The following is a 17,935-nucleotide window of genomic DNA, read 5'->3' as shown; positions in this document are numbered from 1 at the left end:
AACTGCTCCCACACCACGTTCGGATGCATCTGTGATTACTAGGAATGGTTTGTCAAAGTCTGGGGCCCTTAGCACAGGGTCAGACATGAGAGTCGCTTTAAGCTGGTTAAAGGCCATCTGACACTCTTCGGTCCACTGAATGGCATTTGGCTGTTTCTTTTTGGTTAGGTCTGTCAGTGGGGTGGCGATTTGGCTGTATTGCGGTACAAATCGCCTGTAATATCCGGCTAAACCTAAGAAGGTTTGGACCTGTTTCTTTGACTTTGGGACAGGCCACTCTTGGATAGCATCCACTTTGGCCTGTAGGGGGTTGATAGTTCTTTGACCCACCGGTTGTCCAAGGTAAGTCCCTCTGTTTAGGCCTATTTGACACTTCCTAGCCTTAACAGTTAGTCCTACCTCCCTAATGCACATGAAGACTTTTTGTAGCTGTTCCAGGTGTTCTGCCCAGGAATCCGAAAATATGGCCACATTGTCAAGATAGGTGACTGCATAGTCTCCTAATCCTGCTAGGAGACCATCTACAAGTCTTTGGAAGGTGGCAGGTGCATTCCGCAGCCGGAAAGGGAGTACATTAAATTCATACAGCCCGACGTGTGGTGAAGGATGACCTTTCCTTCGCGGTTTCATCTAGCAGTACCTGCCAGTACCCCTTGGTTAAGTCCAAGGTAGAGATGAACCTGACCCGTCCCAGTTTCTCCAATAGTTCATCTCTGTGTGGCATTGGATAGTTGTCTGGGTGAGTTACAGCATTTAGCTTAAGGTAGTCTATGCAAAAACATATCTCCCCATCTGCTTTGGGAATTAGAACCACTGGAGATGCCCATGCACTGCCAGAGGGGTGGATTATACCCATCTGTAGCATATCCTGGATCTCCCGTTCTATAGCAGTTTTAGCTTAAGGAGACACCTGGTAAGGTTGGACTTTAATTGGGTGAGCATTACCTGTGTCAATACAGTGATAAACCCATTCAGTCAGCCCTGGGGTGGCTGAGAACGTTGGCGCGTAGGTAGTGCACAGCTCCTTTGATCTGCTGTCGCTGCATACGCCCAAGGGTCATGGAGAGGTTCACTTCTTCCACGCCACCAGCACTTTTCCCTTCATAGTAGACCCCTTCAGGCCACTCAGCGTCATCTCCTCCCTGGGCTGTAAACTGACAAACCTTTAATTCTCTGGAATAAAAGGGCTTTAGAGAATTAATATGGTACACCTTAGGCTTTCGGTTGGAGGTGGGGAATATTATGAGATAATTAACAGCTCCCAGGTGCTCCTGGACCGTGAATGGCCCTTCCCAAGACGCTTCCATTTTATGGGCCTGGAGCACCTTTAAGATCATGACCTGGTCCCCTACTTTGAAGGAACGCTTTCTGGCATATTTATCATACCAGGGTTTTTGCTCTTTTTGAGCATCCTGTAGGTTTTCTTTAGCAAGGGCTAAAGAGGTTCGGAGGGTGTTTTGTAGGTTGGTTACAAAGTCCAGAATGTTAGTTCCTGGAGAAAGTGTAAACTCCTCCCATTGCTGCTTCACCAACTGTAATGGCCCCTTAACCTCGCAGCCATATACAAGGGTGAAAACCCTAAACTGGGATGGGGTACAGCTCTGTAGGCAAAGAGCAACTGCTACAGCACTCGGTCCCAATCACTGGAGTGCTCATTTATGAATTTACACATCATGGCCCCCAAAGTTCCATTAAACTTCTCCACCATGCCATTTGTTTGATGGTGGTAAGGAGTGGCAACCAAGTGATTTACCCCATGAGCTTCCTAAAGGCTTTCCATAGTTCCTGCCAGGAAATTAGTTCCTGCATCTGTGAGGATGTCGGAGGGCCAACATACCCTAGCAAAAATGTCTGCTAGTGCCTGGCACACACTTTTAGCCCTGGTGTTGCTTAGAGCTACTGCTTCTGGCCATTGGGTGGCAAAATCCATGAAAGTCCATATGAACTGCTTTCCTCTGGGTGTCTTTTTCAGAAAAGGACCCAGAATATCCACAGCTACTCGCTGAAATGGAACCTCAATGATGGGGAGTGGCTGGAGAGGGGCTTTGACCTGGTCTTGGGGTTTTCCCACTATTTGGCATACCTCACAAGACCAGACATAGGTAGAAACATTCTTGCCCATTCCCTCCCAGTGAAATGACCTCCCCAAACAGTCTTTGGTCCTGTTCACCCCAGCATGGCCACTAGGATGATCGTGGGCCCAGCTCAAGAGCTTGACCCAGTACTTAGTTGAAACTACCAACTGTTTCTGAGGATGCCAGTCTTTCTGTCCACCAGAAAGAGTTTCTTCGTATAAAAGTCCTCTTCAACAAACCTGGATCGATTAGAAGAGCTGAGAGGCGGTGGGTTGCTTCGGGTCACCGTCCAAGCTCTCTGGAGGTTTTCATCTGCTTCCTGTTCAGTCTGGAACTGTTCCTTTGATGCTGGAGATATCAGTTCCTCATTGGATTGTGGACCTAGGCTTGGTCCCTCTGGAAGCCATGTAGGGAATCGGGTTGTTTCCGTTGACTGTGAACCGCTCTCCGCTGGTGCACTATGTTGGGGTTCAGCCTCCGGCTGAGCCTCTGGTATAGGGTTATCGGCTGCTGCCAGTGCAGGTTCGGTGGGGCCCTCTGGTGTTGGGGTTGCAAGTACTGGATTCAGTGCTGGCAATGGGTCTAATGCTGGTTGTTCTGCCGGTTCCGGTTCCGGCTCTGTCTGGGTCTCTGGGACTGGATCCACTACTGCTGTTGCAGACATTGGCCTGGGGTCCGGGTCCATCACATCTGACCGGGTCCTGGTAGAAGTTTCCGGAACAGAGCTAGGCATGATGGCTTGTTTAGCCTGGCTGCGGGTGATCATTCCCTCCCTCTTGGCTAGCTTCACATGATTGGCCAAGTCTTCCCCCAACAGCATGGGGATGGGATAATCATCATAGACTGCAAAAGTCCACATTCCTGACTAGCCCTTGTACTGGACAGGAAACTGGGCTGTAGGCAAATTGAAAGAGTTGGACTTGAAGGGTTGAATTGTCACTTGGATCTCTGGGTCAATTAAATTTGGGTCCACTAAGGAAGCAGGGATAGCTGACACTTGTGCTCCAGTGTCCCTCCACGCGGTGATCTTTTTCCCACCCACACTCAGTTTCCCTCTGCTCCAGGGGTATCTGGGAGGTATCTGGGCCTGAGGACCTCTGGTGTGATTCCGATGCAATGAACTGTAATCTGTTGGGGTTCTTGGGGCAGTTGGCCTTCACATGCCCTGGGTCACTGGGGGTCGAGGTGGGTTGCTGGAGAACGGTGTGGCAGGACGATAAGGTGTCTGGAGTATTCCTTGGTGTGTAGTTGGGGCCTTGGGCTGCCTCAGGTAGTAGGGTGTGGTCTGAGGGTGTCCCTTCTGGTATCCACTCCAACTGTGACGAGGGTTGTTCCTCTCTCCTTCCTCCACCCATTTTGTTCCAGCTTGCCCCGCCTCTCTGGCGATCTGGGACTGTTCGTATCAATCAGCATAAGAAGCAAGACTTTCTGCTGAGTCCATTTCCTTATCCCATAAACACTGTTTTATTTCCTCCTTGGACATATTCACGAATTGCTCCTGAGCTATCAAATCACACATTCCTTAAAGCTAGTGACACCCCTTCCTTTGACCCATTTATCTAACAGATCCTTCATCTGGTTTAGATAAGCCACATTACTTAGTCCAGGCCCTCTCTTAAGGGTTCAAAATTTTACTCTGTACGTTTCAGATGTAGTTTGAAATTGCTTTAAAACCAAATCCTTGAACTTATTACAGTTAGAAGCCTCATCAATATGCATCTTATTGAATATGTCCAGAGCTCTTCCAGTCAATTTTGCGACTAATGTGGTCATCTTGTGAGCTTCAGGAATTTTATGGAGATTGCACAGTCTCTCAAAGGTGAGAAAATATTCAGCAATATCACTGGATTCATCATACTGTGGACATAGTCGCTCCCATTTGTGGATTGTTGGGGTAGGATTGTTAGGGTTATTCAGTAGATTCCACTCAGCCCTTACCTTCTCCATCTCCAGTTCATGCTTCCTCTCTTTTTCCTTTTCCTCCATAGCTCTCCTGTGAGCAGCCTCTTGGTTTTTTCTGCCTCTATAGCTCTTTTGTGGGCAGCCTCTTGGTTTTTTTCTGCCTCTTTCGCTGCCTCCATTTTTGTCCTTTGCCTCCATAGCTCTCCTGTGGGCAGCCTCTAGGGCTTTTTCTGCCTCTTTCACTGCCTCCAGTCTGGTTAACTCCAATTTGTGTTGTGCCTTGGTTTCTGTCATGTTTGCCTCTCTGTTTTTAACTAACTTTACACCCGAGAGTTAGAAATAAAACAAACAAAAAAACTTCGTTTGTAAAATTTTGCTGTGCTGTAACCGGATACCTATGTTCTCTGATAGTGATTGTCAGCCTACAGAAAAATCCTTAAAAAAAAAAAACCCTAACACTTTTGTCTCCAGGCAAATAGACAGAAAACCCCTGTATTTGCTCTTAGGTAAAAAACACCTTCAGGTCTTTGAAGACTTGTGAATTTCCCTGCAGGAGGTTAACTACCCTGCCTTTAGGTAGAGAAAACTCCAGCTCATAAAAGACAATTCCCTTTTGTCTCTGCTCTGGCCCCCAACCAGAGACAAAAAAAACTCTAACTGCTTTCGGCTTAAAACCTGCTTTCCAGCAGCCCAAAGGAAAAACAAATATTTCCTTTTAAAAAATCTGTGCTTCTGGTTCAATAAAATCTCAAATTGATCTCAAAGTGATTTCAAGTTAATCCCATTGCTCTGCCACCATGTCAAGGTTCCTTCCCCACTCTGAACTCTAGGGTACAGATGTGGGGACCTGCATGAAAACCCCCTAAGTTTATTTTTACTAGCTTAGGTTAAAACTTCCCCAAGGTACAAACTATTTTACCTTTTGCCCTTGGATTTTATTGCTGCCACCTCCAAGCGTCTAACAAATATATAACAGGGAAAGATCCCGCTTGGAAATGTCTTTCCCCCCAAAATTCTTCCCAAACCTTACACCCCCTTTCCTGGAGAAGGCTTGATAAAAATCCTCACCAATTTGCATAGGTGAACATGGACCCAAACCCTTGGATCTTAAGAACAATGAAAAAGCAATCAGGTTCTTAAAAGAAGAATTTTAATGGAAGAAAAAGTAAAAGAATCACCTCTGTAAAATCAGGATGGTAAATACCTTACAGGGTAATCAGATTCAAAACATAGAGAATCCCTCTAGGCAAAACCTTAAGTTACAAAAAGACATAAAAACAGGAATATACATTCCATTTAGCACAACTTATTTTATCAGCCATTTAAACAAAACAGAATCTAACAATATCTAGTTAGATTACTTACTAAGTTCTAAGACTCCATTCCTTTTCTGTTCCCGGCAAAAGCATCACACAGACAGAGCAAACCTTTGTTTCTCCCCCCCTCCAGCTTTGAAAGTATCTTGTCCTCTCATTGGTCATTTTGGTCAGGTGCCAGCGAGGCTATCCTAGCTTCTTAACCCTTTACAGGTGAAAGGGTTTTTCCTCTGGCCAGGAGGGATTTTAAAGGTGTTTACCCTTCCCTTTATATTTATGACAGTCTGATATTCCACAAACCATCAGGCTTGAAACAGGTGCTTTATATACTCAGACAGTTGCACATTTTTGGTTGTGAAATGTTGAACCTTAACAATCACATTCTGATACCGTTGATTTGCTTTTAATCCCTACTTTAAATCTTGTGTGCTGTTTAGTGGCCTCTATCTTTGAGAATTACTAAAACTAAATATCAGTGTTTTATGCTCTTTGAAAACCAGAATTCCAGCATTTATAGACTATAAGTATAAAGGATTTGGGACCAAATTCTCCCTTAACATATAAAACAGGCAGAGTTGGGCACTTAATCTTTAATTAGATTTTTGGATGCTAAAATCATGTGGGCAAAACTGTTTCAGATGCTGTATTGGACAAAGCAGTGTGTACATTTAGAAAGTAGAAGTGATTAGTGTGACAGATTATGCAGTTTCTTGCAGTATCCTTGAGACACTGTTGAATAAAGTTTAAGTATCTCTGGAGTCTTATATTAATGCAAAGGTTAGGTATTATTGTGTGATGGTATTATGTGTCACCTCTTTGGGGGTGGGTGATATAATGTGAACTCTGGGAAGTGTTTTGAACTTCAGAGGACAATATTGAAGGATGTGCCAGACAAGAATGGACTTTTGGGACAAACAGTGTTAAGTGAGTTTCCTGGAGCCATCTAGCGGGAGGTGGATGCAAATTCCCCACCTCTGGTTATGCAAAAACCCAGCCTTTTTAAGTTATGCCCTGAGGAATGAACTATTGTCTGCTGATTATGTATTTCCCAGAGTCTCAAGATCAAAGGCCCAACCTGTATAAAGGAAAGACTGCACTATTCTTGGGGGATTCTGTTTCTGAGCTAAAGCTGTGGAAAAACCTCTTTGTCAGGTTTGAAGGACTCCTAGGAGAGCTCTGCTGGAGTTAGGGGTGGGAGGTGGGGGTGATCTCTGGAGGGAAAGAAAAGTGCAGATGCAGGCCTTTTTAGGCAGTCTGGTTTTCTGGAGCTATTACAGTGTAGGCAGGAAATTGCAGTCTGGAATAACCCTGGTCAGGAGGGGGAGAGATGCAAGTCTCCACCCAAGAGAGAAGACTGCTGAGGAGCTGGGAGGTGGGTGCCCTTGAGGGACCACAGAGTGGGAATACAGGTGAAGTTGCTATGCACTGTGAAAACTGGAGGGGGAGGTTAGTTTTTGACCATCTCTCTTGCACTTCCTTTTGGTTGGTTATTAATAATAAAATAACCAGGAGCTGATGCATTGTCAAAAATTGATTTACATAGTGTCTGGACCAGAATAACTTGGCCAGAGGTGCTCAACCCAAGAGTTGGTCGGGGCAAAAGTATCTTAAAACCATCTTTGTGGATCTTATTCACTCCCCAATCCTGGGCCCTTCCAGACTGCCTGGCATAAAGTAGAGAATCTGTTTATACTAGCACTACCACTATTTCACAAAACTGCTATAGCCCTACAAGGTGTTGGCAGATGATGCTATTTTAGCCATCTCATGCTCACCTGCTCTGAGAAAGGCTAGGTAACATGGTGTCTAAAAACATCAGCAAGTGGGGAGAGCCCTGCCTGTATTAGTATCCCAACTGTTGCTGCTACTGTGGACCTGGACTGATGGCAGTAATGGTGGGCATTTGAGGGGAGAAGGGAAGAGGGGAGCTGAATGTAGACAAAGCTGAAAGATCATTCTCTGAGTCTTGGACAGGTCTGAGCTCTGAGCTGGTAGTTTTCCTTTTGTGTAATCACTTCAAACTGTGTGTGTGTGTGTGTGTGTGTGTGTGTGTGTGTGTGTGTGTGTGTGTGTGTGTGTGTGTGCCAAACACTTTTTTCTTTTTTTTTTTTAGCCAGAACTTTTAACTCCTTTTGCTTTGTTCCTCAATCCTAGTCTCCTTTCTGCAGGAATCAGGATTCAAAAAGAATGTCCTCTCTAACTTTTGCCTGTTAAAAGCAAACAATCATCTCAAACTTCTCCTATTTAAATACTTTCTAAATGTAGGAGCTATCTTCTGCCCTTCAGGGCATGCACACTGCTCCTACTGACTTCAGTAAAAGCCATGTTTTGCATCTGAGGCCAACATTTGGCCCTGTGCATAATTCGTTCACCCCAGGGTGTACTCATGGTATGTGCTGGAGAGAGGACAAGTCTGCAGGGGGGAGCGCGGAGAGGGGGCATAGATGGGGTAAGATGTTAGTGTGTGTGCGGGCAGCTGCCTGTGCAGAGCTGAAGAGATGGTGTATGCACTGACCCCCCCACCCCTCATAGACACACAGGCAGATAAGTTGCAGCTGGTGGGCCTACTGGATAATTACTGCTTAATATCCTATCTTATGAAGGTTATGTTTAACAATGTAGACTCTCTTGAAAATGTGGGCCTCAAAGTGGGTGTCTGATTAATACTCAGAAATGTCTAGTGCCTAGGCTTTACTATAAATTAAGATCCTGTTGTGGGAGTGAGGAATGTACTGGATGGAATAAGTCGAGGATTTTTCAAGCTCCCTCAGAATTCTGTGAATGTATTTTTGGACATTTCCTGAGCATCTTGATTCCCCTCAATTCCATGTTTCAGAAACCAGGAAGTCTGTTCTCCATTCTGCATTAAAGAGAGACTGCTCAGATTTTTTTTTCCTTAATGAGATGAAAGAGAATTCATTAGAATGTGAGTACCTAAGCAAACAACCTCCCTTCTGTAGCTCCACTCCTTTAAATAAATTTTAAAAAGAGCCTCACCATAAAACAAAATAAAGGTTATTCATCATGAAACTTGCCTTCCTACCATCCCCAAAATTTAAAATGAAAAATTAATGTAGGATTTGTCAAACTGCAACAGACCATTGGCACATCAAGATTGGAGTCCTATCTTTAGCAGTGGTCACTCTCTGATGGTTCACAGGAGAAAACTAATCTGAGCTGCTCAGAAAGCAGATGACCCAATGCAAAATATTAAATATGGGAAAGGAGGAGGTGGTTTGGTTTTAAAGAATTCCACAGACGATCATCCTTCCCCTGAAGCGTGACATTTGATTACTCTCATTCTGCGCAACTTTAGCAGTAGACAGAGGCACAAAGTTAGTATCTATTTCTAAAAGTTTCTATTTCTATTTCTAAAGTTTTGAATTTGGGCATAGTCTCTACTTATGCAGAGCCACAAAGATTTATGATCAACTTACATTTTCAGTCCTTCTTAAACTCCTGCTTTAGTGTTTTGGGGAAATTGACATAGTCCTTCACTGTGCTTTAAAAGGCTGAGTTCTGAATTTCTTTGTAGTGAGGTTGGCCCAAGGCACTAAGAAAGTGGCGTCTACTACATGCCAATGGGAAGCTTCCAAGGGACATTGTAGAAGCCCCATCATTGGAGGGGTTTGGTTTTTTAAATTATTTATTTGGGAAGTTTACAAATCCTTTCCATGTAGATGTCAGAAACAAAACAATCATCACTATAGTTAGTTTTTGTTTAAAGAAACATTTTACTGTAATATAGTCATCAGCTCTTTCTCTTTAACAGGGTGATGCAAAGTGACCATTATTGCAACACCTATGTCTAGTGATTTTATTAAATGGATTGAAATCTCTATGTACCCATTTAACAGATCAGGTATGTCTATCAAATGTTGATATTCCAAAAAACTGAACAGGTGTGCTAGCTTTTTTGCAGGTGAAGGTACTTAGATTAGTGAATAAAAGATAACCAAATATTTATCTGTCCTCTGTTTTGCTGGGTACATAATTGGTGTGCTAATTTTTCCATAACAACAACCTCCCGCATTTTTGCACCATTCCTCAATGGTTGGACTATTTTTCTTTTTCAATGAGAAGCTCTGAATAGCCACTAGCAGATAAGAGATCAATTCTCCATTTCTTTTTGAGTGACCACTTCCACTAGATATCCCCAGGATTACCAAAGGATCATTCGGTAATAAATATCCAACCGTTTGTGATATTTGGTTATGGATCGCATCCCAATATTCTCTGACTAGACATGTTCACCATATATGCATGAAATCTCCTGTTTCACCACAATTTCTCCAACATTTATTTTTATATAAATAAAATGTGTGTATATACACACACACACATATACACAGAGAGAGTTTGAAGCTGACTGGTATTAGGTACTCCTGAAACAGTATGTTAAGGAAATTTTCTTTTATTGTGATGTACATTGAGGTTGCCAGTCCTCTTTTCCAGCTCAAACTCACTCCTCTGAGTTAATTTGTATATCCACATATTTTTCCAGCATGTCATTTTTTGTTAGGAAAGTTGTCTGCAAAAATTGATATAAATTATATATATTTTTGTTTCCTGATTGACCAGACATCATTGTTTCTCTTAAAGTTAGCTTTCTGTACAAAACAGGTCTTCTAGGAAGTTGAATAACATAATGCCTAAATTGAAAGCACTAATACCAGGGGAGAGTGGGCCTGTTAGTTTTGATTTAAAAAAAAATAGAAAAATTTTGTTACTGAATAGCTGACCAATTGTGTGTATTCCATGGCTCTCCCAGTCTTGGAGGCTCTCTGGTCTGCAATTTTGGTTAAGATCTGGATTATCTGCAAGGAGCGTCACTGTTGAGGTAAAATAACTGATCTTCTCTCTAGTTCTTTCTCAAACCCATAGAGCAGCCTTTGCTAAAGATTATGTGTAAATTTCTGAAGGACATGATTTTTTTGAAAATTAATTCATGGTAGCCTCGCAATGTTTACACTGTCACAATTTTCTTGCCCAATAAAGACCCAGTGGTTGCCTGGGTTAGACCTACCAGTTCACTCTTACTTTGGAGCCAGCTGGCTTGATAGTACCATATATTTAGGACAGCTAGCCCACCCTGTTTAATGGGTTTGTACAAAGTATCTGCTCTCATTCTTGGTCTTTCTCTCTCTCCTCCCACCTTCCCCCTCCCATATAATTTCTAACATCATCCTCTGTATTCCTGCTAGGGTTTAATCTGAGATGATCACAGACAAATTTTGAAACCAGAGAGATACCCTGGCTGAATATTCATTTTGACTTTGTCTATTCTTCCCTCTTTGGAGGTTTTTAAGAACAGATTGGACATTGTTTGGTCAGGGATGGTCTAGGTTTACTTGGTCCAGTCTCAACACTGGGAGCTAGACAAACTATGCTCTCAAGGTTCCTTTCAGCATTACATTTTTATGGTTCTGTGTCCGTGTCAGGCTGTCAGTTTTAGGGAGTGAGTATGGGAAAAAATAGTATACACAATTTGGATCTCAAACTGGGTTTCAAATACAGTTCAGAGTGTTGAAGGTTTTGGTTTGGCCCATTTTGAAAGCTTTGGATTTTTGGATACTGGTGGCTTTTTTTTGAGAGAGAGAGAGAGAGTGAGAGGTTTTCCCCCAGCACAAATTTGCATCTATTTAGAACTGCTATTTTTTTTAACTTCAAAGTCTCATCACTTAGATAAAAGCCAGCTTCATTTACAAATGCGAAAAAAGTGAAGAAGAAAAAAGCAAAAAGAAAAGAATGGTAGAGGCTCCTTTCATAAAACACAATAAGAGAGAGGTAAATGGAGGATTTCATGCACCTTCATAGATTAATTTTGCCTCCCATTGTCTGATTCTGTCAGCCCCCTATTCCACAGTCAATTTAGACAGAAGAATTTATCTTATGTGACATCTTATCAAATAATGAGAACTTTGTGGAGTTTCTTTCATCACAACTTGGGATGTTTTTCTCTGTCTTCTGCTGCCTTCTACTAAAAAAGTAATAATAAACAAACAGCTGTCACCAAGTGGGTTGTAAAATTGCATTAGCTATCTGTTATTGTTTGCAGAAGACATGCATTAGCAATTTTCTTTTGAGCAACTTTAACTAGCTAATTCTGCACAATACCTTTCTAGCTTTGCTTTCGTTTATATTGTTCTCAGTCATCCCTGATGAAGTTATGTTGGGGCATTTTTGATTCTCATTTTGTGGGCTGCTTAAAACTGGTGAATATAAGGAAAGATCAGGTGTCTTATGAGACTGGTAACAGCCCTTGGAGACTTTTTTCCCTTTAGCTATTTGATCCCACTCGTACACTCTAAGTATGTATATGGCCTTCATCACAATAATGCTTGAGAGCATCACAATTGTTCATGGATTTTTTTTTCCTCTTTACAGCACTTCTGTCAGATAGGGAAGTGTTATCCCCATTTTACAGATGGAGAAATTTAGGCACTGATTAGATTAAGTGACATGCCCAAAAGAGAACTGGAAGTTTATGGCTGAGCTGGTAACTGAATACAGATCACCCGAGTTCCAATCCATCTACTACACCATCCTTCCTTCAGAATCAGGGTCTATCTTAAATTCAGGCCAAGTCAGTATGGAAATGACTCATACTTGTTAATGAGAAATGGGTGAATTAACATAATAGATTATGAGATGTTTGCAAAGCCTTTCCATTTTTTGGGGGGGAAGGGGGGAATTTACTAGAGTCTGAGACTCTTATGTGCATACATTAATTATATTCGCAAAAAGAAAAGGAGTACTTGTGGCACCTTAGAGACTAACAAATTTATTAGAGCATAAGCTTTCGTGAGCTACAGCTCACTTCATCGGATGCATTTGGTGGAAAAAACAGAGGAGAGATTTATATACACACACACAGAGAACATGAAACAATGGGTTTATCATACACACTGTAAGGAGAGTGATCACTTAAGGTAAGCCATCACCCACAGCAGGGGGGGAAAGGAGGAAAACCTTCCATGGTGACAAGCAGGTAGGCTAATTCCAGCAGTTAACAAGAATATCAGAGGAACAGTGGGGGGTGGGGTGGGGGGAGAAATACCATGGGGAAATAGTTTTACTTTGTGTAATGACTCATCCATTCCCAGTCTCTATTCAAGCCTAAGTTAATTGTATCCAGTTTGCAAATTAATTCCAATTCAGCAGTCTCTCGTTGGAGTCTGTTTTTGAAGCTTTTTTGTTGAAGTATAGCCACTCTTAGGTCTGTGATCGAGTGACCAGAGAGATTGAAGTGTTCTCCAACTGGTTTTTGAATGTTATAATTCTTGACGTCTGATTTGTGTCCATTCATTCTTTTACGTAGAGACTGTCCAGTTTGGCCAATGTACATGGCAGAGGGGCATTGCTGGCACATGATGGCATATATCACATTGGTAGATGCGCAGGTGAACGAGCCTCTGATAGTGTGGCTGATGTGATTAGGCCCTATGATGGTATCCCCTGAATAGATATGTGGACAGAGTTGGCAACGGGCTTTGTTGCAAGGATAGGTTCCTGGGTTAGTGGTTCTGTTGTGTGGTGTGTGGTTGCTGGTGAGTATTTGCTTCAGATTGGGGGGCTGTCTGTAAGCAAGGACTGGTCTATCTCCCAAGATCTGAGAGAGCGATGGCTCATCCTTCAGGATAGGTTGTAGATCCTTGATGATGCGTTGGAGAGGTTTTAGTTGGGGGCTGAAGGTGATGGCTAGTGGCGTTCTGTTGTTTTCTTTGTTGGGCCTGTCCTGTAGTAGGTGACTTCTGGGTACTCTTCTGGCTCTGTCAATCTGTTTCTTCACTTCAGCAGGTGGGTACTGTAGTTGTAGGAATGCATGATAGAGATCTTGTAGGTGTTTGTCTCTGTCTGAGGGGTTGGAGCAAATGCGGTTATATCGTAGCGCTTGGCTGTAGACAATGGATCGAGTGGTATGATCTGGATGAAAGCTAGAGGCATGTAGGTAGGAATAGCGGTCAGTAGGTTTCCGATATAGGGTGGTGTTTATGTGACCATCGCTTATTAGCACCGTAGTGTCCAGGAAGTGGATCTCTTGTGTGGACTGGTCCAGGCTGAGGTTGATGGTGGGATGGAAATTGTTGAAATCATGGTGGAATTCCTCAAGAGCTTCTTTTCCATGGGTCCAGATGATGAAGATGTCATCAATGTAGCGCAAGTAGAGTAGGGGCATTAGGGGACGAGAGCTGAGGAAGCGTTGTTCTAAGTCAGCCATAAAAATGTTGGCATACTGTGGGGCCATGCGGGTACCCATCGCAGTGCCGCTGATTTGAAGGTATACATTGTCACCAAATGTGAAATAGTTATGGGTCAGGACAAAGTCACAAAGTTCTGCCACCAGGTTAGCCGTGACAGTATCGGGGATACTGTTCCTGACGGCTTGTAGTCCATCTTTGTGTGGAATGTTGGTGTAGAGGGCTTCTACATCCATAGTGGCTAGGATGGTGTTTTTAGGAAGATCACCAATGGACTGTAGTTTCCTCAGGAAATCGGTGGTGTCTCGAAGATAGCTGGGAGTGCTGGTAACGAAGGGCCTGAGGAGGGAGTCTACATAGCCAGACAATCCTGCTGTCAGGGTGCCAATGCCTGAGATGATGGGGCGTCCAGGATTTCCAGGTTTATGGATCTTGGGTAGCAGATAGAATACCCCAGGTCGGGGCTCCAGGGGTGTGTCTGTGCGGATTTGTTCTTGTGCTTTTTCAGGGAGTTTCTTGAGCAAATGCTGTAGTTTCTTTTGGTAACTCTCAGTGGGATCAGAGGGTAATGGCTTGTAGAAAGTGGTGTTGGAGAGCTGCCTAGTAGCCTCTTGTTCATACTCCGACCTATTCATGATGACGACAGCACCTCCTTTGTCAGCCTTTTTGATTATGATGTCAGAGTTGTTTCTGAGGCTGTGGATGGCACTGTGTTCTGCATGGCTGAGGTTATGGGGTAAGCGATGCTGCTTTTCCACAATTTCAGCTCGTGCACGTCGGCGGAAGCACTCTATGTAGAAATCCAGGCTGCTGTTTCGACCTTCAGGAGGAGTCCACCCAGAATCCTTCTTTTTGTAGTGTTGGCAGGAAGGTCTCTGTGGGTTAATATGTTGGTCAGAGGTGTGTTGGAAATATTCCTTGAGTCTGAGACGTCGAAAATAGGATTCTAGGTCACCACAGAACTGTATCATGTTCGTGGGGGTGGAGGGGCAAAAGGAGAGGCCCCGAGATAGGACAGATTCTTCCGCTGGGCTAAGAGTATAGTTGGATAGATTAACAATATTGCTGGGTGGGTTACGGGAACCATTGTTGTGGCCCCTTGTGGCATATAGTAGTTTAGATAGCTTAGTGTCCTTTTTCTTTTGTAGAGAATCAAAGTGTGTTTTGTAAATGGCTTGTCTAGTTTTTGTAAAGTCCAGCCACGAGGAAGTTTGTGTGGAAGGTTGGTTCTTTATGAGAGTATCCAGTTTTGAGAGCTCATTCTTAATCTTTCCCTGTTTGCTGTAGAGGATGTTAATCAGGTGGTTCCGCAGTTTCCTTGAGAGTGTGTGGCACAAGCTGTCAGCATAGTCTGTGTGGTATTATTAAGTGATCACTCTCCTTACAGTGTGTATGATAAACCCATTGTTTCATGTTCTCTGTGTGTGTGTATATAAATCTCTCCTCTGTTTTTTCCACCAAATGCATCCGATGAAGTGAGCTGTAGCTCACGAAAGCTTATGCTCTAATAAATTTGTTAGTCTCTAAGGTGCCACAAGTACTCCTTTTCTTTTTGCGAATACAGACTAACACGGCTGCTACTCTGAAACCTGTCATTAATTATATTGTAATTATTACATATCACAAAAGCTACTTAGGACAAAATCCTATACATTAACTACAGTTACAGTAACTAGTTACATTGCTGTTACAATGTATCTGAAAAATAAATTCACTCTGGTTATACATACTGACAGTGTACAAAACAGGTACTTATATCACACAATTCTATTACTGGGGTGTTACCAATGTTACATACTTACTTAGGTCAGTCACGTGCATTCTTTAGTAGCTACACTGCATTCACAATCAGAATCATAGAAATATAGGGCTGAAATGGATTTTGAGAGGTCAAGTCCAGCCCCTGCACTGAGGCAGGACCAAGTAAACCTAGACCATCCCTGACAGGTGTTTGTCCAACCTGTTCTTGAAAACCTCCAGTGAGGGGGATTCCACAAACTCTCTTGAAAGCCTACTATGGGTATGTAGCAGACAGCACTTTCCTAGCGCAGTGGGCCAACTCCCCTTCAAAGAAATTCTGAACACTGTGCTTTAAAGTCCTGAAGGAGTATGTCAATTCATAAAAAGGACTAAAGCAGGGGTTGGAGGACTGAAAATGTAAGATGATCATTAATCTTTGTAGCTGTGCATAAGTAGAGGTTATGAACTAGATCCAGTTTGTGCCTCTGTCTACTGCTAAATTGCATAGAACAACTGTAATCAAATGTCACACTTCAGGGGGAAGATGATTGCTTGTGGAATTTTTTATAACCCACACCAACCATCACCTCCTTTCCCATATTTTGCAGAGGGTCACCAGCTCTAGAAAAAGCTGAGATTTGTGTTCTCCTGTGAACAATCAGAAAGTGACCAATGCTGAAGTCTTTTTGTCTTTTTTTTTTCTTTTCTGTATGTATTAATCATTTTTACCATGTGAAGTTTCACTTAGTTACCATGAGTGCAGGGGACTGGACTAGATGACCTCTTGAGGTCTCCTCCAGTCATATGATTCTATGGACTTTGCTCCCATTTATTCAAGTGGAAAGAAATAACCATTTTAATGACATTCCTGTGGGCCAGTTTGTGCCCTTCTTCATCACTGATGTGCTAGAGAGTGGTGAGGTGCTGCAGAGCCTGAGAGGATGAGCTCCGATATCCTGGGACCAACACGGCTACAACAGTGCAAGGCAAATACAGGCAAAACTCCAGAGGAAATGCTGGAGACAACTTGCTGCAGTTTATTATTTGTATTAACATAGCACTTAGGAGCCCTAATCATGAAGCTGGAGCCCATTGTACTAAGAGCTGTACATACACAGAAAAAAAAGGACAGCTCCTGCCCTAAAGAGCTCACAATTTAAGTAGAAGACAAGAGTCAATAGATGGATACATAAAGGCAGAGGGAGAAGTACAAGAAGCATAACTGTACAAAGGGACCAGAGTCTGGACTAGGATTTGGCCCCCTAAAGTATGCTCAGCCCCAGATGTAGATAATGGAAGATTCTGTTTTTAATGAGGATTTTCAATGGGAATGTAAACTAGGAGAACATAGTTTGATTTCTCTGCACGTGTGTCCAGAACCTTGAGATAAACAAACAAAATTCTTATTTTGCAAAAGCACAATAAGGCTGGACAATGAGAAACCATCTGCAGGCTTAGTAAAATACCATCCTGCTGTACCTTAGCTACTCATCACCCACTGTTCATTCTGAGCCCACATTTAATATTAAATCAACTGTCCTTTTAGTAGTCAAGGGATATGAGTGGGACTGAGATGTAATGAAGTAGTGCCTGTAATAAATGTTAAAACAGCAGAGCATGATAGTTTTAACTGTAGAGTTACACTGAATATTTACACCCACACAAAACATGCTACAGCCTTACATTAATGGCATATGCTTATGTTACAGTCCACATGACAAAAACCATCACCACAACTGGTAGAGATCAGCAGAGAGATTAAGGTCTGATACGCATGTGGGGAATAAACTACCCCCTCATTCCTGGAGTCAGGGTTGAGTCATGTTGGTGGAGCAGTCCGGGAAGCTGGGACAACAACTACCAGTGCCTTATCTCTTCAATGGCTAAGGAGAGGACCTTCACTAGCATTAAATCCATGTATACTTTAAAAAATGATGAAAGAAGAACAGTGTTTAACAGTTTTTGATCCCTTCATTATTTTCCCTTCATTAACTCTTGAAAACTAGTATGAACAAGCAGGCATTGTTTCAATAGGTCAGTGAAACAATGTATAAACAATCAAACATACAGTTCATTAGTCAATTAAGTTGCCTGCTAGAAATCTTTTTGTCTCTTTAATGCAGACTTCTAGTAAGGTATCATTACACCACATTAATGCATCAAGCTGTTGGCCAAGACAGATTGGTAGATGGATGTTCCTCAAGGTGAAATCTGTGGGGCTCGTGGACTGATGTGCTATGCAACCTCAGCAAGTTTGGCAGCATCTGGCCCTAACAGTTGTACTAATGAGCCTGAGCAGTTAACGCTGTTTACAAATGGTAGGAATATCACTTGGCTGTTGTAAACTTTTATTGATGCATTGCATGAATATAGCAACAATATAGTTACCACCATTTTTATTGGTTTTACCACATATTTCTAAATGTGTGATTTGCTTTTGAAATGTGCTCTTTTTCTTCCTGGGACCTTATTTTGGCTTTCTGTTTAAGATGCTGATAAATATACGTATGTTGGACTATGAAACTGAGGGAGGCTTTTTTACATGTTTTATTTTTTTTAATGTCCTGTTTTCATCTGAATAGGCAATAGTAAATAGTCTAAAAATACTTAGCAGCTCTTCATGTTTTGAGAAAAGATGGTCTATGCATGGTCTCAGTGCCTTTATCCACATCCAAATTATAAGTTTCTGGAAATATTTTTT

Source organism: Dermochelys coriacea, chromosome 1, assembly GCF_009764565.3.
Source record: "Dermochelys coriacea isolate rDerCor1 chromosome 1, rDerCor1.pri.v4, whole genome shotgun sequence".
NCBI classification, from domain to species: domain Eukaryota; kingdom Metazoa; phylum Chordata; order Testudines; family Dermochelyidae; genus Dermochelys; species Dermochelys coriacea.
Note: the sequence above shows the minus strand (reverse complement) of the source record.